This window comes from Leopardus geoffroyi, chromosome B1 (genome assembly GCF_018350155.1).
Source record: "Leopardus geoffroyi isolate Oge1 chromosome B1, O.geoffroyi_Oge1_pat1.0, whole genome shotgun sequence".
Lineage (NCBI taxonomy): Eukaryota > Metazoa > Chordata > Mammalia > Carnivora > Felidae > Leopardus > Leopardus geoffroyi.
Genome location: NC_059327.1, coordinates 180,866,687 through 180,891,080, shown reverse-complemented (window position 1 = coordinate 180,891,080; position 24,394 = coordinate 180,866,687).

The window sequence follows — 24,394 nt, the reverse complement described above, 5'->3', positions numbered from 1 at the left end:
AAGTCTATACTCCTAATAAAAATAAAGCACGTACAATATTTTAATATGACACTTAGAAACAAAATGACTGGGGTGCCTGGGTGGCTCAGTCAGTTGAGGGTCTGACTTTGGCTCAGGTCATGATCTCACGGCTCGTGAGTTCGAGCCCCGCATCGGGCTCTGTGCTGACAGCTCAGAGCCTGGAGCCTGTTTCAGATTCTGTGTCTCCCTCTCTCTCTGACCTTCCCCCATTCATGCTCTGTCTCTCTCTGTCTCAAAAATGAATAAACGTTAAAAATTAAAAAAAAAAAAAGAAACAAAATGACTAATATTTCTGGCCATGACTCTAGTTTAATAATGTAATTAAAAGATTACATACTGATAGCCATCTTCAGTTATGTGTAATAGCAACAATATTCACCATAAGAAAATAAACATCACATTAAATACCCAAAGCAGTGGTAATTCAGCCAGATAATGAAATTGCACAGGAACAGGTGTTTCAATATTTCTTACATTGATAAGCTCATGTGGAGTGAGGCTTTCTTATAATTGAGTCACTCATTACATATTAACAATTGCTGTTTAATGTAAAAGATTTCCAAGAAGATTGACCCTTCCATAACAAGATGAGTATATACTAAGAAATATATACCTACAAATTCTCTGTTATAATTCACTGCAGGGGAAAAAAAAAAAAAAAAAATATATATATATATATATATATATATATATATGCATGCTATGGATGTTTTCATATTTGGACAATCCAGCCAATAAATAGTTACAATGTTTTAGGAAGGAAAGTAAAGTTTTCGAATTCTAAATAAATTTGACTTGTCATTTTTTCAGTAGAATACAAACACATTTTGCTCTGAATTTATTACGAGAGTGCAGCCTATTTGTTTTCAAGTTTATTTCCCCTGGGATAAAGTGGCAGTAAATGGATAATCCATGGCTTGATTTCACACAGTTAGGCATCCCAGCATGCACTGGGAATAGAGCAAATGAAAGAATTGGGACATTTGTAACAAAGCTCCCTGCAGACTCATTATTGGCAGTGCAATGAACTGTTACAAACCCACAGCCCTGAGAGCTCAGAAATAGGAACTGTGGTATACCACATTCATTGAAATATAGCATAATGCATTTCTAACTCTTTAATTTACATTTAACCTTTCATTTATAAAAGCTATAGTAATGGAATGTTCACATGTAGTTAAGATTTAATTTATTATGTTGTATAAACTAAATCTATTTGGAGATCTTTTAATTTTCAACAGCACACTTAATATACCACTTAGATTTTTTAAAGTCAAAGTAAAATGCTACCAAATCTTAATCTGATAATTAAAAACTGCGTAAAAGCTACCTCTCCACACAAAAACATAATATGGTAATGTACAGAGCAAAAACATTGCTTCAAATGTGTCATTTTCCTGGCCAAATAATATACATTTAACTATTTCACAGTAAGAAAAAAATATTTCAATACCTATTGAAAAATATCGGGACACCAAAAAATCTGGTACCCATTCCGACTCATAACAATCCTAAGCATGGAATTAATATACTGAGGTTAAACATTTTACTATGTTGAAAAGTATAACTATACACAGGGTCAAAAAATAAAGGTTTGGCATGGTTGATAGTTTATGACTGCCCCCAAAATAATTTGAAAATCCAGAAGGAACCAAGAACTTTACTATTGGGAGAAAAAAATTATGGTGTGGTAGCCAGTTTTCAACATATGCCTATTTCTTACTGAGAGACATCAGATGATAGGTTGGGGACACGGGTTAGCTCCACTTAATTGATAATTTTAATGTCAATAATAATGTTTGCATTTGGTTAATTACATATCAGACACTAATGGGAGTTTATATAATTAGACAATTATTTAATATAAATCACTTTCAAGTTAAGTCCTAGGGTTTATAGTTTATAAGTCAAAGAATGTTTATATGATAACTGTTTTCATTTTTATATCATTCTGTTAAGAAGGTTAACAGTTTTGTTAAGTAAAGGAAATACTGAGACATGTTAGCCGATGCAGACTTATTGCCTAGAAGGTATTTTGAACATTACGAATCTCACTTCATGGTAAATGTGTGAAGAAGCATTTCCAACATTGGAAATAGTCAAATACACACAAAAAATTTCCAGAGTCTAGATCATCAGTTGGTAGCATATGGCCAACTCACCAAAAATAGCTAGTGGGATAATTTTCAGTAAAGCCATTGTGGAACAATTATGGAGAAATACATGGATTAATTTCGAGGGGGCAAGTTGTTCAGCGAGCAATGTTGGATTTTTGATGGCCTTTCCCTGCTTCAGCTAGTTCTGTCCATTTTCTGAATCTTCTTTCAGGGATACACCCTCAGACCACACTGCTTACTCCCCGATGTACTGTTTTCCTCTCTTAAGTAGTTATAATGACCTCTTCTGGAATCGCTTTGAAGGCCTGAATCCATGGCTCAAAACAGATCTTATTAATAAACTAACATAGTCTGGTATGATTGTTTTTAAGATAAATGCAATTCAATTTTTATCTATTCACAGTATTTCACATATTAAATAAAACATGAACAAAGGATTGGAATAGAGACTAGGTTTAACAAGCACTCTTGCAAAATTTTTAAGCCTTGTGGGGTTCCCTCTCCTCATTGCCTTCTCTCAGACTTGAGCCACACTCTCGTGAGCTCCTCTCTCTACTAAGTTCATGCTACCTTCCCGCTGTTCCTGGAATATGCCATACACACTAAACCTTAGTCTTTGTACTTGGTTTTCTTCTTGCCTGGAACATACCTCCACTGTAAAGTCACACTCTTTTGGTTTTATTCATGTGTCACTTAGCTGACACTGTCCCCACAGACCCGCATGGAGTGTCACCTGACATGTGCATGATTGTTCATTGAAAGCTTTCCACTGAAAGCTTTCTGTTTTTCCACCTTAAACATCTATCACCTTTATTATTGTTTTTTTTATTTTATCCAAGTATAGTGGACACAAAATGTTACATTAATTTAAGGTGTGCAACGCAGTGATTCCACAAGTCTGGACAATAGGCTGTGATCACCACAAGAGTAGCTTCTGTCAGTCGCCATGAACCTCTATTAGGGTATAATTGACACTCTTCCCTATGTCGTACAGTTTATCCCCATGGCTTTTTCGTTCCATAGCTGGGAGACCATACCGACCACTCCTCTTCCCTCTGGCAACCAATAGTTTGTTCTTTGTGGGTCTGTTTCAGCTTTTTGTTTGTTGGTTTGTTTATTCATTTGTTTTATTGTTTTAGAATCCATATATAAGTGAAATCGTACGATAAATTTCTTTCTCTGTCTAACTTGTTTTACCTGGCATAATACCCTCTAGATTCATCCATGTTGTCAGGAATGGTAAGATTTCATTCCTTTTTAGGGCTGAATAATATTCCATTACATACATATGCCGCTTCTTTATCCATTCATCTATTGATGAACACTTGGATGCTTCCATAACTTGGCTATTGTAAATAACACTGCAATGAACATAGGGGTACATATATATTTTTCAAGTAGTGTTTTCATTTTCTTTTGGTAAATATCCAGTAGTGGAATTACTGGATCCTATGATAATTCAATTTTTAATTTTTTGAGCAACCTCTATGCTGTTTTCCACAGTGGGAATTCACATCGCCACTAACGGTGGTTAGGGTTCCTTTTTCTCCATGTCCTCAGCGACACTTACTGTTTCTTGTGCTTTTTTTAATACTAGTCATCTGACAGGTATAAGGTGATACCTCACTATCGTTTAGATTTGCTTTTCCTTGATGGTGAGTGATGTTGAACATCTTTTCATGTGTCTGTTGGGCATGTCTTTGTCTTCTTTGGAAAAATCTATTCAAGTCCTATGCCCATTTTTTATTTGATTATTTGGGTTTTTTTTTTTTTAACGTTGAGTTGTAGAAGTTATTCATATATTTTGGATTGCTTACATAAGATCATGTGTTATGAATATTAATACCTTATAAGATACATCATTTGCAAATATAGTCTCCCATTCAGTAGGTTGCATTTTTATTTTTTTGATGGTTTCCTTCCTTGTGTAAATCATTTTATTTTTGTATAGTCTCAATAGTTTATTTTTGTTTTTGTTTCTCCTGCTTCAGAAGACATACCTAGAAAAATATTGCTAAGGTTGATATCCAAACGTTTACAGTCTACTTTTTTCTTCCTGGAGTTTTATGGTTTCAGGTCTTTAATTCATTTGGGGTTTATTTTTGTGTGTGATGTAAGAAAGTGGTCTAGTGTCATTCCTTTGCATGTAGCTGTCCAGTTTTCCCAGCATCATATATTGAAGAGACTCTTTTCACCATTGTATATTCTTACTCCCTTTGTCATAGATTAATATCTATATAAGAATGGGATTATTTCTGGGCTCTGTTCTGTTCCATTGATCAATGTGTCTATTTTTGTGCCAGCATTATTGCTGTTTTGATTACTATAGGTTTACAATAAATCTCCAAATCTGGGTGTGTTATACCTCCAACTTTGTTCTTCTTTTTCAAGATTGCTTTGGCTATTCGGGGCCTTTTGTGGCTCCATACATATTTTAGTATTATTTGTTCTGTTAAAAATGTCATTGGGATTTTGGTAGGGATTGCATTGAAGCTGCAGGGTTATTTTTTTGGGGGGTAGTGTAACTATTTTAACAATATTAATTCTTGCAATCCATGATCATAAAATATATTTTCACTTTTCAGTGTTGTCTTCAATTGTTTCAGCAGTGTTTCCTGGTTTTCAGATTATAAATTTTTCACCTCCCTGGTTATGTTTATTCCTAGGTAATTTATTCTCTTTGGTGCAATTGTAAATGAAATGCTTTCTTAATTTCCCTTCCTGTTACTTTGTTATTAGTATATAAAAATGCAACCAATTTTAGGGTATTAATTAATTTTCTATCTTCCAACTTTACTGAATTCATTTATTCTATTTTTTTTTTTTTTTGGTGAAATCTTTAGGATTTTCGATACATATGGTGTCACCTTATCTGCAAATGGTGACAGTTTCACCTCTTTCTTATCAATTTGGATGCCTTTAATTTCTTCTTGTCTGATTGCTATGGCTAGGACTTGTAGTACTATATTGAACAAAAATGGTGATAGTGTACATCCTTACTTGTTCTTAATCTTAGAGGAAAAGCTCCCAGGTTTTCACCATTGACTTAGATGTTAGTTGTTGGTTTGTCATATATATATATGGCCTTCATTATGTTGAAGATTGTTTCCTCTAAACCCATGTTGTTGAGAGCTTTTGTTACAAACAGATGTTGAATTTTGTCAAATGCTTTTTCTGCATCTGTGATTTTTCTGCATCTGCATCTGATGCTTTTTCTGCATCATGATTTTTATTCTTTTTTTTTTAATTTTTTTTTAATTTTTTTTTTCAACGTTTATTTATTTTTGGGACAGAGAGAGACAGAGCATGAACGGGGGAGGGGCAGAGAGAGAGGGAGACACAGAATCGGAAACAGGCTCCAGGCTCTGAGCCATCAGCCCAGAGCCTGACGCGGGGCTCGAACTCACAGACCGCAAGATCGTGACCTGGCTGAAGTCGGACGCTTAACCGACTGCGCCACCCAGACGCCCCATGATTTTTATTCTTAATTAAATGGTGTATCACATCAATTGATTTGTAAATATTGAACTGCTCTTGCATCCCTAGAATAATTCCTAATTGATCGTGGAAATGATCCTTTTAATGTACTGTTGAATGTGGCTTGCTAATATTTCGTTGAGGACTTTTGTATCTATATTCATTGGGGATATTTGCCTTTACTTTTGGGTTTTGTTTGTTTTTGTTGTTTTGGGGTTGTTTTGTTTGCTTTTTGGTACATCTTTGTCTGGTTTCAGTATCATGGTAATGCTGACCTTGTAGAATGTATTTGCTCTCCTTCCTCTTCTACTTTGTGGAATGGTTTGAGAATAGTTATCAACTTTTCTTTAAATGGTTTGGTAGAATTCAACTGTAATGCTTCCTGGTCCTGGACTTTTGTTTGTTGGGAGTTTATTTGATTACCATTTCAATGTTGTTACTAGCATTTGGTCTGTTCAGATATGTTAATTCTTCCTGCTTCAGTTTTGAAATATTCTTTGCTTCTAAGAATTTATTGATTTCTTCTAGGTTGTCCAATTTGTTGGCATACAATTTTTCATAGTGGTATTTCATAATTCTTTGTATTTCTGTGATGTTGGTTGTTATGTTTCCTATTCCATTTATCGTTTTATATATTTGAGTCCCCTTTTTTTTTTCTTGATAAGTCTGGCTAAATGTTTATCAAATTGTTTATCTTTTCAAAGAAACAGCTCTTGGTTTTATTGTTTTCTTTTTTGTCTCTATTTTATTTATTTCTACTCTGATCATTATTATTTCCTTCCTTCTATAGCTTTGGTTTTTGTTCCTCTTTTTCCAATTTGTTTAGGTGTAAGATTAGTTTTTTTCTGAGATTTTTCTTATTTCTTGAAGCTTGTGTTTCTATAATTATTTTCCTCTTAGAACATTCTGTCCTGAAAACTTTGTCCCATTATGTTTCATTTCTATATGTCTCCATGTATCATGTTTTTAAACTTTCTCTTTGATTTCTTCATTGACCTATTAGTTGTTTAGTAGTATGTTTGGGGTTTGTGTTTTCCAATTTTGGTTTTGTTTTTGTTTTTTTTTTTTCCTTGTGGTTGTTTTCTAGTTTCATACCATTGTGTTTGAAAAAGGTCCATGATTTCAATCTTCTTAAACTTATTGAGATTATTTGTGGCCTAATATGTGACCTATCCTGAAAGTTGTTCCATGTGCACTTGAAAAAAAGTGGGTATTCACGTTTTTGGATGGAGTGTTCTGTAAATACCTGTTAAGTCCATCTGTTTTAATGTATTGTTTAAAGTCATTTTCCTTATTGATATTCTGCCTGGATAATCTACTCATCGAGGTAAGTAGAGTGTTAAAGTCCCTTACTCTTATTGCATTACTGTGGATTTCTCCCTTATGTCTGTTAATTGTTGCTTTATGTAGTTAGATGATCCAATGTTTGGTGTGTAGATGTTTGTAATTGTTACATCCTCTTATTGGATTGATCACTTTATCATTATTCAGTGCACTTGTTTGTCTCATCACAGTCTTTGTTTTAAAGTCCATTTTGTCTGATATAAGTATTGCAACTCCAGCTTTTTCACATCCCCTCCACGTTTTAAGTATATATTGTCATATTTCCCGTATTTGTTATTCATTTTTTTTATTTGTAATTAAGGCCTTCCCCCCACACACTTACAAAAGTCCCTTTAACATTACAGATAAGGTCAGTTTAGTGGTAGTGAATTTCATTAACTCTTGTTTGTCTTAGAATCTCGTTTTCTCTCCCTTGATTCTGAATTATAATCTTGCTGGGTAGATTTTTCTTGGTTGTAGATTTTTTTCCTTTCCTCACTTAGAATATATCATGCCACTCTGTTCTGTCATGCAGTTTCTGCTGAAAAATAATCTGATAGCCATATGGAGTTTCCCATTGTAAATAACTTTTTGCTTCTCTCTTACTGCTTTAAAAAAAATTCTCTTTTTAGGGGCACCTGGGTGGCTCAGTCGGTTAAGCATCCGACCTCATCTCAGGTCATGATCTCATGGTTTGTGGGTTTAAGCCCCATGTCTGGCTCTGTGCTAACAGCTCAGAGCCTAGAGCCTGCTTTGGATTCTGTGTCTTTCTCTCTCTGCCTCTCCCCTGCTCATTCTTTGTCTCTGTCTCTCAAAATTAAGTAAAAGTAAACGTTAATAAATTTTAAAAAGTTATCTCTTTATCTTTTATCTTTGAAATTTTAATTATTATGTATCATAATGTAGACCTCATTGGGTTCATCTTATTTGGAATTCTCTCAACTTCCTGTGGTTCCATCTCCAGTTTAGGAAAGTTTTTAGCTATTATTTCTTCAAAAAATTTGTTGGAAAAAAAAAATCTGCCCCTTCTCTCTTTTCTTCTTCTGAAACCCCTTTTATGTGAATGTTTACTTGCTTTGTGTCATCTAAGATGTCCCTTAACTTTTTTTTTTTTTTTTTTTTTTTTGCTGTTCAGCTTGAAAGCTTCCCATCATTTTCTTGCAAACTGTTGATCTATTTTTCTGCATCCATTAATAAACCTTTGATTCCTTCTAGTGTATTTTTCATTTCAGTTATTGTATTCTTCAACTCTAATTCTTTTTTATATTTTCTCTTTTTGTTGCAGTTCTTACCGAGGTCTTCCACTGTTGGTCTCCAGTCTGATAAGCATCTTTACAATTATTATGTTAAACTTTTTATGAGGTGCGCTGCTTGTCTCCATTTCATTTCTTTCTTTCTCTGGGCACCTGTCTTGTTCTTTCATTTGGAGCATATTTCTCTCTCTTCTCCTTTTGCTTGAATTTCCGTGTGTTTCTATGAATGATGCAGAATACCTACTTCTCCTAAACTTGAAAGAATGGTCTTGCGTGTATGAGCCATGGAGGGAGGCTCCATGTGAGGTTGCACCAGTAGTGCCCTGGTAAGCCATCTGGAGCCAAAATGGTGTGGGCCTAGAGCGTTCCAAGGTGCTTTTCACCTGTGTCACCTTGGTGCAATGGCTGGAGCTATAAGGAGCACTGACCAGGGTATCCTGGTGTGCACCACACGGGTACCACCTTGTTTGGTGACTTTGGTTAGTATAGGCTAGAGCACCCGGCTCACTGAGGCCATAGGCTGACACCCAACACTGCTCATGTCCATGCTATCAAGGTGGAGGGTGGATGTAAACTGTGGTGCTTCCCAGAACCTCCGATTTGGACAGTGTTCTGGCAGCTCCCCTCCCATTGGCAAGGTTCTAGGGCTAGTTCCTTTGTATTCTATTTGCTGTTTTTTTTTTTTTTTTTGAGGTGATTTTTCTTTTCTTTAACAAATTGAATTCCGGTTTTGTTGAACCTTATTTTACAAAAGTTATGGTAATTAAAGTTGCTCCTTTAAACCGTGACTTTTATTCGGGGTAGTACTAGGGCTTCTGGGACTGCCAGGAGCTAGGGGCCTGGGCTCACTAAAGTGGCAAGCGGGCTGTGGTGCCCAGACCCTGCTCCTAGCTGAGCTATCAAGGGTGTGTATAAACTGTGGTGCTCACCAGCCCCTCTGACCTGGCCAGAGTTCCAGTAGCTCCTCTGTCATTTGTCAGGGTTCTTGCGCTGGTGCCTTTATATTCTATTTGCCCGTTTAAACCATGGCTTTCTATCTGTGCCCCAGGGCAGATCTATCTACTCATGGTCTGTCTGTACTATCCCCATACTCTGTAGTTTGCCGTGTCAGGCAATGGTGTTTCCCTTTACCATGTCTGTGTCCCTCCTGCTGTTCTCTATATAGCCTATCCTTTGTTGTGCAGCAGCTGTTTAGTAAGCCTCAGTTCTTCTTCAAGAAAAATTATTCTATAAATAGGGGTAGATTTGTTATATCCATGGAGAAGGTGAGTTCAAGTTCCTCCAACACTGCCTTAGACTGGAACTCTATTACTTTTAAGAACCTGGGGCAAATCACTTAGCAGAAAATTTCCATTTTTCATTTCCCCTGGAAAGCCTCTTAATTTCCATTGATATACTGATGGAAATTATTGCTCATTATCAACCAAATATTCCCAAGTATTTCTCCTATTGTTAACAAGTAATAAATCTGAATACAACCAACCTTTCCTCTCTTTGAAGACAAGAATTATAACCATATTTTTATTGTATGTCTATATGTCCCGCCCATTAGGCTCTGTGGTGGGAATCTAGGACTAATGTTTAGACATGTTAAATGGACAAATGCTTTTCCTTCTTTTGGGAAGGCTATGTTTATATAAATAGATTTGTGTTTTCAGTGCAGCCCTTAGCTCAAAAAAAAAAAAAAATTAAAGCTACATAACAGACAAAAGTGTAGGTATATATGGCTGTTATTGAGGACTTCAAAATTTCTTTATTTGATAAATTATCACTTGTAATTTTGCACATGCAAGTTTTTCTAGATTTGAGACTTTGATTAAAGTTGGAGTACCCAGACTACTTTGTTTCGTCTGAAATCACTTGAACATAGCTTTTATAACTTTAAAATTTCTAGGGGCGATATGCACAATACAGAAAATAAAAAGAACTATGCACAGTTTTGCATGTGAATCAAGTCAATCCAGCTGATCAGTGACTACCCCAGATGGTGATGAAATGAAGCACACTAATATTCTAATATGATTCTTACTAAGCCCTGATGCAAATTATGTTTTTTTGTTCACAATTCAAAGGCATTACATAAAAATATCTAAGCTAAATTTTCTTCAGAAGTGTTAAAGAAGCAGTTGCTCAAAATTCATTTTAAAGGGAAAGAAAAGAATTAGGAACCTTTGTCATTCAGAATGCTCTCAGTATTATCTGTAACTTTGGTAGGAATCCTTTTATCCATATCTGTTTATAGAACATTGGAAAGAACCTCAGTCACCTTTTTCTATCTTCCTTTTAGAAGCTTAACTAAAGTAGAGAATACTGGAAAACCCTGTGGCCCGGGCTAAGTAGAATTATCATTGGTTGATTGTACAGCTGGGGACTTCCTACATTCATCTCATTTAAAAATATGTAAATGTCTGTTTTGTGACAGACACTGAAAATCGCTGATGTTTTAAACAAGAGCAGCATTAGAATCCCTCATCTAAATAATTCACTATCTCAGGCAAATTGACATTCATATATAATTAAAGAATATAATGTTAGGTACTACTATTTTTTAGATCATATAATATTTATCATACTAACTTCTTCCCTTACTGTAAACCTAAAACCATATTCATATATTTCATGTATCACCCATTTGTGTAAATTAAATTTTATTATCACTATAAGATACACCTGAGACCAATATCATACATCAGACCTTTTTACATACTTAAAATAATTGAACCAGTAAAAAATTGGCACAGAAGTAGGCAAATTGACTAACCAAATAGAGTATAGAGACTAGAAATAGGGTTATGTACAAAAGGGACCAAAGAGGAATGGAAACCCCTTATGTGATGGAGTGGTATGATAGATAAGTAATTGGAAAAAGAAGAGATTTTTCAAGTGATGTGGGAACAATTGGTTGTAAACAAACAAAAAAAAATTGGATCCTCCTTACCACACACCATACATAAATATCAATTCTATTTGAGTTAATTATTTACATATTAAAAAGAAAATATAACATTTTTAGAATAAATTACATGGTGAAAGTAAATGAATATGTGCATTGATATCAAGTTTAGAAACATTTTTCATAAAAAAATGCTACAGAATGTTTCATGCCGTGCAACATTATTTTTATAAAATTCTGTCCTCAGCAAAATTAAATATGTATACAATGATATTATCTGTCAAAGAAATAAAAGATACAATTAAATACAAATTATAAAAGAATGATAAGCACAACATTCAAGGAAATAATTTTCTTTGCAAGTTGAGGAGAACAACATATGATAGGAGATATGCACATGTACACATTCCCCATCATTAGTAATTTCCTAGTAGTTTTTAACTGGATGGTTATTTTGAAATCAGCATGCATAACTATATTCTTAGCATGCATGTATTATATTTTTTGGTTTGTGTAATATATTACAAATAAATGCATTTTAAAAACAAAAATAACACTGATAGCTAGAAATATAAATTATTCAATCTCAATAATATAAATGCAAAACTGCTACATCAAATAAATAGCAATTATAAGAACGTTCTTTGCCATAATCATATTTGTTTTGTTTTTATTCCAAAACTATGAAGATGGATAAATGTATTGGAACCTATTTGTATTGCATATACATCAATTACAAAAATATACATGTACACATATGTATGTAATCTCAACTGCTACCCAGATGAATTAAATAAAATCCCACATCCATTTCTAAAAAAATCAAACAATACAACCTTTAAAAGCTACTGTATAGAACCACTTTACTATTATACAGCAAACATTTGCTTTATACTAATAATCATTATTAAACTTCACGATCAGTCTTTAAAGATGTGTCTTCAAAATTTAAGCAGAACAATAAGAACATATCTCTGCCATCTCTCTAGGATGTAATTGTTTATTCAAATATTTGAGACATAACTATTTGAAATGAGGGGAAACAATACTATTGGCATATGTATGAATATATCGAATATATATACATATATGTGTGTGTGTGTGTGTGTGTGTATATATATATATATATATATATATATATAGTGTGTATATTGAACACACAATATACAGTGTGTGTATATTGTGTATATATTGAAAGGTGCTCACAACTGACACTAGTATGTTTTTTTGTCACTTCAAAGCACCTATGGACAGTCCTTTGCTTTTCCATACCAGAATAACCTTAGGAAGACTTTGCTTTATTCTAGGTCAGGCTGCCTGCAGATATAGACCCTTTCCTCTGCTGCCTTGTTGACAGTTACATTAAATACAGTATGTGACAAGAGTTTATTAATACTGTACTGTAGTCAACATCCATTAGTGATAGCGAAAGTCATCCTACAAAATAACCCTCCTCACTCTTGTCTCCCTCACACCAGCCACTAAAGATTTCAAAGGAAAGTGCTGGTTGATTTGTTTATTTTTCTTTTTATTTTGTGTTTCTTTATGATTTTGTATTATATTACAGTACTATAATCATTTTTATATGAATATTTTCAGGTTGTGGAATGAATCACCTGAGTTTCCACTATTGCTTATGGGGAAATTCACTTTGATATACAAGTGCTTTGGATTATAAGCATGTTTCTGTAATGAATTATGCTCACATACCAAGGTTTCACTGTACTAGAAGTCACTTTTTTTGTTGTTGTTGTACATTTAAGAACCAATTTAAGGAGAATGAAATTTTTGCTGTGCCAGTAAGGTGCCATTCTAGGAGCTGTAGTCAGAGAGATGATTCCTCAAAACACATGAAGAGAAAAAAAAAAAAAAAAAAAACATGAAGAGAGAGAGAGAGAGAGTGTGTGTGTGTGTGTGTGTGTGTGTGTGTGTGTACACACTCCTGTGTGGGTTCATGGGTATACGCCATCTAGTGGATGGATGACCAATATATGAAACAAACACTCAGGGCCTTGAGCAAGAGAGAGAAAAGGTGATGCTTAGTGAGGAACCTAAAAATGTCCAAAGTAAGTGTCAAGTAAAAGGCACAATGAAATAAATACATATGGATTGATGTATTAATTACATTCTAGAAATAATTCATAAGAAAATATAATTTTAAAACATTTAGGGAACAACAACAAAATACATAATTTTACTGAAATAATATTGAAAAGATATTGGACTACATGCCAGAAAAGTAGAAATGCAAGTTTAGGATTAAAAAACATTTCAATAAAATAGAGGAACATACCATGTTTTGGGTGCTCTCAGATGAAAAATTCTTATAAAGAAGGCAAGGGAAATAAAAGCAAAAATGAACTATTGGGACCTGATCCAGATAGAAAGCTTTTGCACAGCAAAGGAGACAATCAACAAAATGAAAAGGCAACCAATGGAATGGGAGAAGGTATTTGCAAATGACATGTTGGATAAGGGGTTAGTATCTAAAATCTATAAAGAACTTATCAAACTCAACACCCAAAAAAACAGTCCAGTGAAGAAATAGGCAGAGGACATGAATAGACACTTTTACAAAGAAGATAACCAGATGGCTAATGGACATATGAAAAGATGCTCAACGTCGTTCATCGTCAGGGAGATATAAATCAAAACCACGTTGAGATACCACCTTACACTGGTCAGAGTAGCTAAAATGAACAACTCAGGAAACAACAGATGTTGGTGAGGATATGGAGAAAGGGGAACTCTCTTGCATTGTTGGTGGGAATGCAAACTCATATAGCCACTCTGGAAAACAGTGTGGGGGTCCTCAAAAAATTAAAAATAGAATTATCCTAGAACTTAGAAATATCACTATTAGGAATTTATCCAAAGGATACAAGAGTGCTGATTCGTAAGGGCCCATGTACCCCAGAGTTTATAGCAGTGCTATCTGCAATAGCCAAGTTATGGAAAGAACCCAAATATCCTTCAACTTATGAATGGATAAAGAAGAGGTGGAATATATATACAATGGAGTACCACTCAGTGATGAAAAAGAATGAAATTGTGCCACTTGCAACAATGTGGATGGAACTGAAGGCTATTATGCTAAGTGAAATAAGTCAGAGAAAGACATCATATGTTTTCACTCATATGTGGAATATGAGAAACTTAACAAAAGACCACAGGGGAAGGGAAGGAAAAATAAGTTACAAACAGAGAGGAAGGCAAACTATAAAAGACCCTTAAATACAGAGAACAAACTGAGGGTTGATGCGGGTGGGGCTTGGGGGGGAGCAGGGAAATGGGTGATGGGCATTGAGGAGGGCACTTGAGATGAGCACTGGATGTTGTATGTAAGCGATGAATCACAGGAATCTACTTCCGAAGCCAAGACTACACTGTATACACTGTATGTTAGTTAACATGACAATAAATTATTTAAAAATAAAAGTACATAAATAAATAACTCCTCCACCAATAAAAAAGAAATCATTTCTTCTAAGAAAAATAAATGGTTTCAGTATTAACTGAATCAAAATAGCCAAACATTTCTGAATTTTTTAATCAATTGACCTACAATATTGTATTTGTTTCAGGGGCACAACATAGTAATCTAATATTTATATACATTATTAAAAAATCACCACAATAAGTCTAGTTACTGTCTGATATCATACAAAATTGTTAAATATTATTGACTATATTCTGTATACTCTATATTCACAAGTTTTATTTATTCTCTATCTGAAAGATTGAACCTCTTAATCCCCTTCACATTTTTATCCACTCCCCTCCTGCTCTGCTCTGGTAACCATCAATCTGTTCTCTGTATCTATGGGTCTGTTTCTATGTTGTTGTACTTGTTCATTTGTTTTATTAGATTCTACATGTAAGTGAAGTTTTGTGGTATTTGCTTTTCTCCATTGACTTATCTCACTTAGTACAAAACCCTCTAACTCTATCCATGTTGTTGCAGATGGCAAGATTTATTTCTTTAACATGACTACTATTCCAGTGTGTGTGTGTGTGTGTGTGTGTGTGTGTGTGTGTGTGTGTTATAACACAACTTCCTTAGATATGCATCTATCAACGGGCACATATTGTTGCCCTATCTTAGCTATTTTAAATAATACTATCATAAATATAGATGTATACATGGTTTTTCAAATTAGTGTTTCTGTTTTTATTGGATAAATACATAAAAGTAAAACGATGAATTTTATACTTCTTTTTTTTTTATTTTTTGAAAGACTTTCATACTGCCACCCAGAGTATCTGTACCAATTTACATTTCTACCAACAGTGCACCCTTCTTTCCACACCCTTGCCAACTTGTTATTCCTTGTCTTTTTCATAATAGCTGTTTTGACATGTGTTGGTTAGTGATGTTAGGCATCTTTTTATGTGCCTGGAGGCCATCTTTATATCTTTTTTGGAAAAATGTCTACTCAAGTCCTCTGCCCACTTTTCTGTGTGTATTTTAGAGAGGGGGGAGTCTGCAGGGGGGAGGGACAAAGGATCCAAAGTGGGCTCTGTGAGGACAGCAGAGACCCCCATGTGGGGCTTGAACACATGATCAAGAGATCATGACCTGAACTGAAGACAGATGCTTAACCGAGGGAGACACCCAGACACCCCTCCTCTGCCCAATTTTAATGGGATTTTTTATATTGTATTTTATAAGCTTTTAGATATATTTTGGATTTTAACCCATTATTGAATCTGTCATTTCCAAATATCTTCTCCCATTCAGTATGTTGCCTTTTTATTTTGTTGATGGTGTCCTTTGCTATGCAAATGCTTTTAAGTTTGATGTAGTCCCATTTGTTTATTTTTGTTGCCCTTGCCCAAGGAGACATATCTAGAAAAGATGTTGCTATGGTCAATGTTTAAGAAATTACGGCTTATGTTTTCTTCTAGGAGTTTTATGGTTTCAGGTCTCACATTTAGATCTTTAATTCATTTTGAGTTTGTTTTTGTGTATGGGATGAGACAGTGGTTCAGTTTCATGCTTTTGCATGTAGCTATCCAGTGTTCTCAGCACCATTTAATGAAGAGACTATTTTTTCCCCATTGTATATTCTTCCCTCTTCTGTTGTAGCTCAATTGACCATATAAGGGTGGCTTTATTTATGGGCTCTCTATCCTGTTTTGTTGATCTATGTGTTTGTTTTTGTGCCAGTGTCATATTGTTTTAATGACTATAGCTTTGCAGTATATTTGAAGGCCAGGAGCAGGTTGCTTCCAGTTTTGTGCTTTCTTCCTAAGATTGCTTTGGCTATTTGGGGTCTTTTTGGTTCCATACAACTTTTAGTTCAAATGAAAAATGCCATTGAAGTTCTGATATAGATTACATTGAATCTATAGATTGTGTTGGGTACTATAGAGATTTTCACAATATTAATTAAACCAGTCCATGAGAACATCAACTTATTTGTTTTGTCTTCAATTAGTTTCATCAGTGTCTTAAAGTTTTTGGAATACTAATCTTTTATCTCACTTACATTTATTTCTATGTACCTTATTCGTTTTGGTACAATTGTAAGTGGAACTATTTTCTTAATTTTTCTGATAGTTTGTTATTTGTATGTAGAAGCCAGAGATTTCTGTATATTGATTTTGTAACCTGGGATTTTACTGATTCCATTTATCTAATAGTTTTGAGATGGAGGCTTTAGAGTGTTTTAAATATAGTATCATTGGGGCGCCTGGGTGGCGCAGTCGGTTGAGCGTCCAACTTCAGCCAGGTCACGATCTCGCGGTCCGTGAGTTCGAGCCCCGCGTCGGGCTCTGGGCTGATGGCTCAGAGCCTGGAGCCTGTTTCCGATTCTGTGTCTCCCTCTCTCTCTGCCCCTCCCCCGTTCATGCTCTGTCTCTCTCTGTCCCAAAAATAAATAAACGTTGAAAAAAAAAATTAAATAAATATAGTATCTTGTCATCTGCAAATATGACAATTTTATTTCTTCCTCTCTAATTCAGATGCTTTCCCTTTCTTTTTCTTGCCTAATTTCTGCAGCTAGGATGCCTGAGATATGTTGTCTTGTTCATATTCTTAGAAGAGGAGCTTTCAAGTTTTCACCATTGATTACGATGTTAACTGTGTGTTTATCATTTATGGTCTTTATTATATTGAGGTGCGATCCCTCTGTACTCACTTTATTGAGACTTTTGATTAGGAACAGATGTTAAATTTTGTCAAATGCCTTTTATGTGTTGAGATACTGAGATGACCGCAAGGTTTTTATCCTTCATTTTTAATGTGGTATATCATGTTGACCGATTTGTGGATATGAACCATCCTTGCTTTGGGCTTTGTTCTTCTTTTTCTAGCTTCTTTAGATGTAAAGTTAGATTGTTTATTTGAATTTTTTTTTTTATTTCCTGATGTAGGCCTGTATGGCCATAAATTCCCTTCTTAGAAATGCTTTTCCAGCATCCCAGAGATTTTGGAGTACTGTGTTTTCCTTTTTATTTGTCTCAAGGTATTTTTTAAAATTTCCTTTTGATTTCTTTGTTGACTCAATTATTATTTAGTAGCTTGTTAGACTTCATGTGTTTGTAGTTTTTTTTTCAGTTTTCTTCTTGTAATTGATTTCTAGTTTATACATTTGTGGTCAGAAAAGATTCTTGATATGATTCCAATCTTTTTCCAATCTTTTAAGACTTTGTGGCCTAACATATGATCTATTCTGTAGAATGTTCCATGGCACTTAAGAATATATATTCATCTGCTCTGGGATGGATTGTTTGTATGTATCTTTTAAGTCTATTTGCTCTAATGTATTGTTCAAGGCCAATGTTTCCTTATTGATTTTCATTCTGGATGATCTATCCATCGATGTTAGTGGAATGTTAAGCTCCTCTGTGGTTTTTGCATTACTACTATGGTTTGCATTTTTGCATTACTGTAAATTTCTCCCTTTGTTTCTGTTAACATTTGCTTCATATATTTAGATGTTCTTATTTTGGTACGTACTTACAAGTGTTACATCTTCTTCTTGGATTGATCCCTTTGTTATTATATAACGCCTTGTTTGTCTCTTATCACAGTGTTTGTTTTAAAGTCTATTTTGTCTGATCTAAGTATTGCTACCCCAGCTTTCATTTTGTTTCCATTTGCATGGAATATCTTTATAAGTATTTCTTAATTTTTTTAATTAATTCTAAGTTACCTAAGTGAAACACAATTTAAAAAGGACATTTAATTACAAAATACAAAAGGACGTAATAATTATTGTAAAAATATACCATAATATTGAATAAATCATATTATGATAAATCATTGCCAAATTTATATGAAGCTTTCAACTTTATCAGGAAGTTACACACAATTTTACACGTACCATTGTCCCTTGAACAAGAGGTTTGAACTGTTCTTGTTTACTTATGAAGCTTTTTTTTTCAGTAAATACACTCCTGTAAATGTATTTTCTCTTACAGTTTTCTTAGCAACATGTTCTTTTCTCTAGCTTACTTTATTATAAAAGTGTAGTATATAGTACAAATAACATACAAAAATGTGTGCTAACTGGCTTGTTTTTACTGGTAAGGTTTCCAGTCTATGGTAGGTTATTAGTAGTTAAGTTTTGGGGAGTCCAAAGTTATATGAAGATTTTCAGCTGCCCAGGTGATAGGCTTCCCAACCCCGACATCGTTCTAGGCTCAAATATTTTTTTATGTTTTTAAAGAGTTTGGGGGCTCTAATCTGTTGATAAACTTGAGATTGAAAGAGAGGGAAAATGATGCACATTAGGTTCTGGTCACGTTATACCAGTGGTCTTCAGCCCAATGGTATTTTAGGACATGGGAACAATACTAATTAGGCGGGAAAATGGATACATACAGAATGACTTCAACTTTATAAAACTATATGCATATGGATAGACATAAGTAATAATTGTTTGGTCTACTTCATGGATGGTAGCATAATTAATACTTCATAAAGTTGCTAAATGTTATAGATATTTTCAAACATTTCTTACATAGATGAGGAAGGAAAAACATAGATACATAAATAACAAAAATAATGAGAAATATGTATTATATTTATTTTTGGGAAAAAATCCGTATCTATAGATAGTTAATAGAAGGCAGATAGACAATAGAAAGATATAATAATTTACTACTAGACATTGTTGCTTCAACAAATCATGCAACCATACTACTGGTAAACATTATGCTCTGTGGTATTTGAAAAGATACAAAGAAAGCCAATTAAAATGTCATTTGCCCATATACTAATACAATAAATATAGTAAGAGCATGACATTTCAATTGATATATTACTCAAAAAAGTCAAGCAACATGAGTAATTTTTGTTGAGCAAATTATATTTGTTACTTTTTAAATTACTTTATTAGAATCTATAACAAAAGTAGGATGTGGCTAAAAAAAATCTTTAGTATTTTTTCTGCCAAAAACCAGTATTAAAAGTAATATTTTAAGGGGCACCTGGGTGGCTCAGTCATTTAAGCGTCTGACTTCCGCTCAGGTCATGATCTCGCAATTTGTGAGTTTGAGCCCCGCGTTGGGCTCTGTGCTGACAGCTCAGAGCCTGGAGCCTGCTTCAGATTCTGTGTTTCCCTCTCTCTCTGCCTCCCCCCTCACATTCTGTCTCTCTCTCCTTCAAAAATAAATAAACATTAAAACTTTTTTTAAAGTAGTATTTTAAAATAGCTTAAATAACTCTGAAAATGTATGAATGAACCAAAGAAAAAATATACCTGTATTTATATGAAGCACAATAAAATATAGATTCAAAGGGCTAAAAAGCATATACTGAGTAATGTTATTGAAAATTTTAGTTTTTGGCAAGTGTAGTCATATTTAAGAAATGAAATTTTCCAGTAATATTATCTTCTCTTAAACTGAAACTGGCTAAGCATTGATAATTTCAGGCCAAGTACCATGTTTCTGGCATTAGTAGGCTTCCATTTGGAAAACAATGTCATAGGGTTCATGTAGACAGATGGATAAATGAACAAAAGCAAAATAACATCCTAAGTTTTCTCCTTCTTATTTGGTCTTCTGCCAGATGGGACTGTGTTTCTGTAGAAAACTGAAAAAATATATTCTGGCACAAATTTAACTCTTCCTATGTCAGTTTTCTCTCTGAATTTATCTTCACTGGCATATTTCCACTTCATAGAATGGTTATATTAGAAACTTCTTTGAAGTGAATATTTAACCAAGTTCTCTCCTTGGAATTGTATAATTTACTCCTTGGAATATAGTGACTTCTATATTTAGCTACTACATTATTTGTTGGTATAGACCAATTTGTGTCACCTCAAATTCCTACGTTGAAACCCTGAAGCGCCATACCTTGGAATGTGACCATATTTGGAGATCCAGTCTTTAAAGGGATTATTAAATTAAAGTGAGGTCATTAGGACAAGCTCTAATCCAATCTGAATGGTGTCCTTGTAAGAGAGATGATTAGGACACAGACATGTACAGAGGAAAAACCATGTGAAGACACAAGGAGGAGACAGCCATTTACAAGCCAACAAGAGAGGACTCAGAAGAAACGAACTCTACAGACACATTGATCTGGGACTCTAGCCCCCAGTATTCTGAGAAACATATTTATGTTGTATAAGTTACCCGGTCTGTGGTACTTTATAAAGGGAGTCTTAGAAAACTAATACATCTGTCATGAAGAAAGTTTGGTATTTTGAGCTTCAAGGGCAGTTATTTTCAACAGAATTGGTCCAATTATCTTTGTCTATCCCTAAATAATGAAGTTTAAGTAATTGGGCCAACAGTATACCAATACACTAACTTAGTTGTATAAACAATCTAAGGACTCTCCCAGAGGAAAGAAGACATATTACTCATTTGAAAGTTTCACGATCATCTATTCAGCAAATTAAAAGTGCAATACCTGATATTCTGTGTTGTCAGAAAATCTGATTCTTGTATCAGACGCAAAGCAAACTTGTCCTCTTTCATAAAACAGTAACAGTGATGCATTCCTCATGGGATTGTTGTGAGAACAAAACAAGGTATTTGTGAAACACCTAGAATATTATAACAGTATAATCAATAATCAATATACTGAGCCGAGTTGAAAAAGACACCTCCCTACTTACTAAGCATACTCAACCAAAATACGAAAGATATCAAGAGGGGAATGTGATCAAAATCTCTTATATAGGAAATTCACCATACAACAGCATAGTAGATAGACTGGAGGAGGTTCATACCAGAATATGAATGTATGATAAAGATTGCACTTCTAATAATTACCCTTATAAAGGGAGGAAATATTATTGTGTTCAGGGAGCAATCAAGAGGTCTGACTTCTTAGATGAGAGATATATCAGGGTGCCTGAATGGCTCGGTTGGGCATCTGACTTCAGCTTCAGTCATGATCTTGTGGGTCGTGGGTTCAAGCCCCACTTTGGGCTCTGTGCTGACAGCTCAGAGTCTCAAGATGGCTGTGGATTCTGTGTCTCCCTCACTCTCTGCCTCTCCCCGCTCATACTCTGTGCCTCTTTCTCTCTGTCTCTTTGTCTCTCTCTCAGAAATAAATACACATTAAAAAAATTAAAAAAAAAAAGATGTGCTGACTATTATTAAGACTTAAGAACTAAAGATTGGGTGGCTAGAGGCTAGATTTTGGGGGCAGAAATAGAAGGATTTAGAAATAACGTGGGAGAAAATATGATGCTCCTCAGGAGGAGAATAATATGCCGAAGGTAGTGTTTAAAAAAGATTTGTCTGACAACTTGCGCTATGCATTTCCCTGATATTTTAGGTCTATGTTTGTAAATCAAGGACAATGAAATATGACTTAAGGAGGAGTAATTGGGAGGATTCATTACAGACGCTAATGTTTGTGAAGAGCTTAAATAAATGCTGAATTCAAGGTCTCATTGCATCTAGTTGCAGAGCATTTGTGCTGTTCTGCTAGCGAATTTCTAGCCACAGTATCTGAAGTTACTTTAAACTGAGCTACAGTGAAAATAGTCTCTGAGAGTATTTTGAGAAAACATGGCATCTGAGTAGAACCATCGGCAGAGTCAGGCCACCTCAGCAGTACAAGAAAGGCCAAATCCCTATGATGAAAGGTCAGTGGGAAGAGTTTCTGCAAGAAAGCAAGAAGTTTCTGCAAGAAGCAGACAGCTTTTGAATGTTTTTCTGACTAGCCTTTTATCTCTCACTTTTTCATTCTCAGATTCCTGAGTAAAAGCTCAGGTGACCACATCTGATAATTAAACACTAAGTGTAAGGGTAATCCAAAACTGGTTAAGAAATCAAAACCGTGTTTTAAATACTTCCTGTAAATTTGACTATAATTGCACTTTGTTTTAGACTGACTGAATCATCTTTACCTGGGAATTTAGACGTGTGTAATATATGTTATCCACATGAAAAATTCTTCCTATACAAAATACACGATGCCTTAGAAAATCACTACTTCTGACTCCCTGGATTGTTTCACTGTCGTATATTTACCAAGTAAACGTCCTCTGTGAGGGCAGGTACTTAAATCCTTTTTCTACCACTGAATCACTGTGATAATAATACCAGAAGTAATGCAATTCCTTTATGCAACGTTTATGGGAGATCAAGTATTTACCAGACACTATTCTTGACATGTCTGATTGTAGATGGGCAAATGGGACTAAAATGGAGGTTATAATTTTTTTCCATCTTAAAATACATTTTTTTCAATGAGTGTCTATTACATTTATGATAAAAATCATTAAGATTTAATTCAATACCATTATCCTTGCCCTCATCAAGTGGCTTTTCTTGCCTATAACACCTTCTTTTAGATTTTGGACTCTTTCAGCTGGATGATTCCCATGTATTTACATTCTTAACTCTTGCCTTATCATTATTAACATGTCTAAAAAAAGCCATTCTTCAGATTCTATTCCTACTCCTAGTATTGTAATCAAGGCCCTAAATTTGGCATAACCTTACCAAATGACTTACTAAGAGAGCTGTCGTTTGCTTTCTCTCTCTTACCTCTCATCCTATTCAGTCTGTATCATTGTTTTTTGTTTTGTTTTTTGTTTTTTGTTTTTGTTGTTGTTGTTGTTAAATGTAAAGAACACTGGCATGGTGGAATGGAGATTCAGTTCCAAGTTTCATTTTTGTAACTTACTAACTGTGTGACCTTGTTCATATCACCTAAAAACACTAGGTTCCATTGCCATCAGATTTAAAAGATGCAAATAGTACCAGGATATTGCTACCTTCCGTCAGAAACACTTTTGAAGTTGATCTGTTTAAAGATCTAGACTGGATTTATCATGTTTATTATTGCCTCAGTTTCTCTTTGTACACTACCCCTTTTCATGTGCTTTGCTCTAAGAAGCAAGTTAACTTACTATAGGGGTGCTCTTCTCATAAATATTTCCTCTAGTTACCTAATTAAAAACATATGTACACTTATATACATAATTTTTCACTCAAGTTTCAATATAATGCTTGCTTTTTCCTTAGTCTTCTACAATGCAGACTATTCTTTTTAAATGCAAGTATTTCTTTCCCTTAAACCTCCCATCAGAATTCAACCCATAAGCAAAACTAGTATACGTTCCCATTTTAAAACTGCTTAGATGGAGAAGGGAATCATCTTGTTGGCTCTACTAAACTTGACTCATTACACTGGGCTAAGGGGGGCACAACTAAGTAAGTAAGTGAGGTAATGTAGTTGTGTTTCTAGGAAATACATGCTATGTGCATCTGCCATGTTCCCAAACTCTTTAGCAAAATTTCTGAGAGCCAGGAGGGAAGAAATCGAATATATTTCCACCATTACTTACTGAAAGGAGAGTTGGGCTGGAATATAGAACTGATGGATTAAATTTCTGACTGTATTTCTAATGCCTGTCTGCAAAATCATTGCATCTTTTCTGGTATCCATTTCCGCATGTATTAATTAGGGTAAATTAAGTAATTAAGTAACGGAAATTTAGTAAATCACAGGTTTCTAATGTGGGTGTGTGTATGGTAAGGTTATTTATCAGAATAGAAAATATCATGGGAAAACTATAGGCGATAACTAACACATGAAAAACTATTGGATGTGAAGAATTGGGCCAAACTAGAAAGTCAATAGGAAGATGAATATTAATTGCCTTATGGCCTAGCACAGATCTATTAGAAAAGGAAATATTTTGGAAATTATTTACTAAAAAAGTGTAATAATTGAAGCCAGTGGGCAAGGATGAGTTATTATTCAAGAGAGATTGAATACAAAGTTATAATTAACACCAACATAAGGCATGGGTGAAGTTAATGAAGACTTTAGAGACTTTACTAGGTGCTTGTGTATAATTTTTTTAAGTCAAAGTAGTATT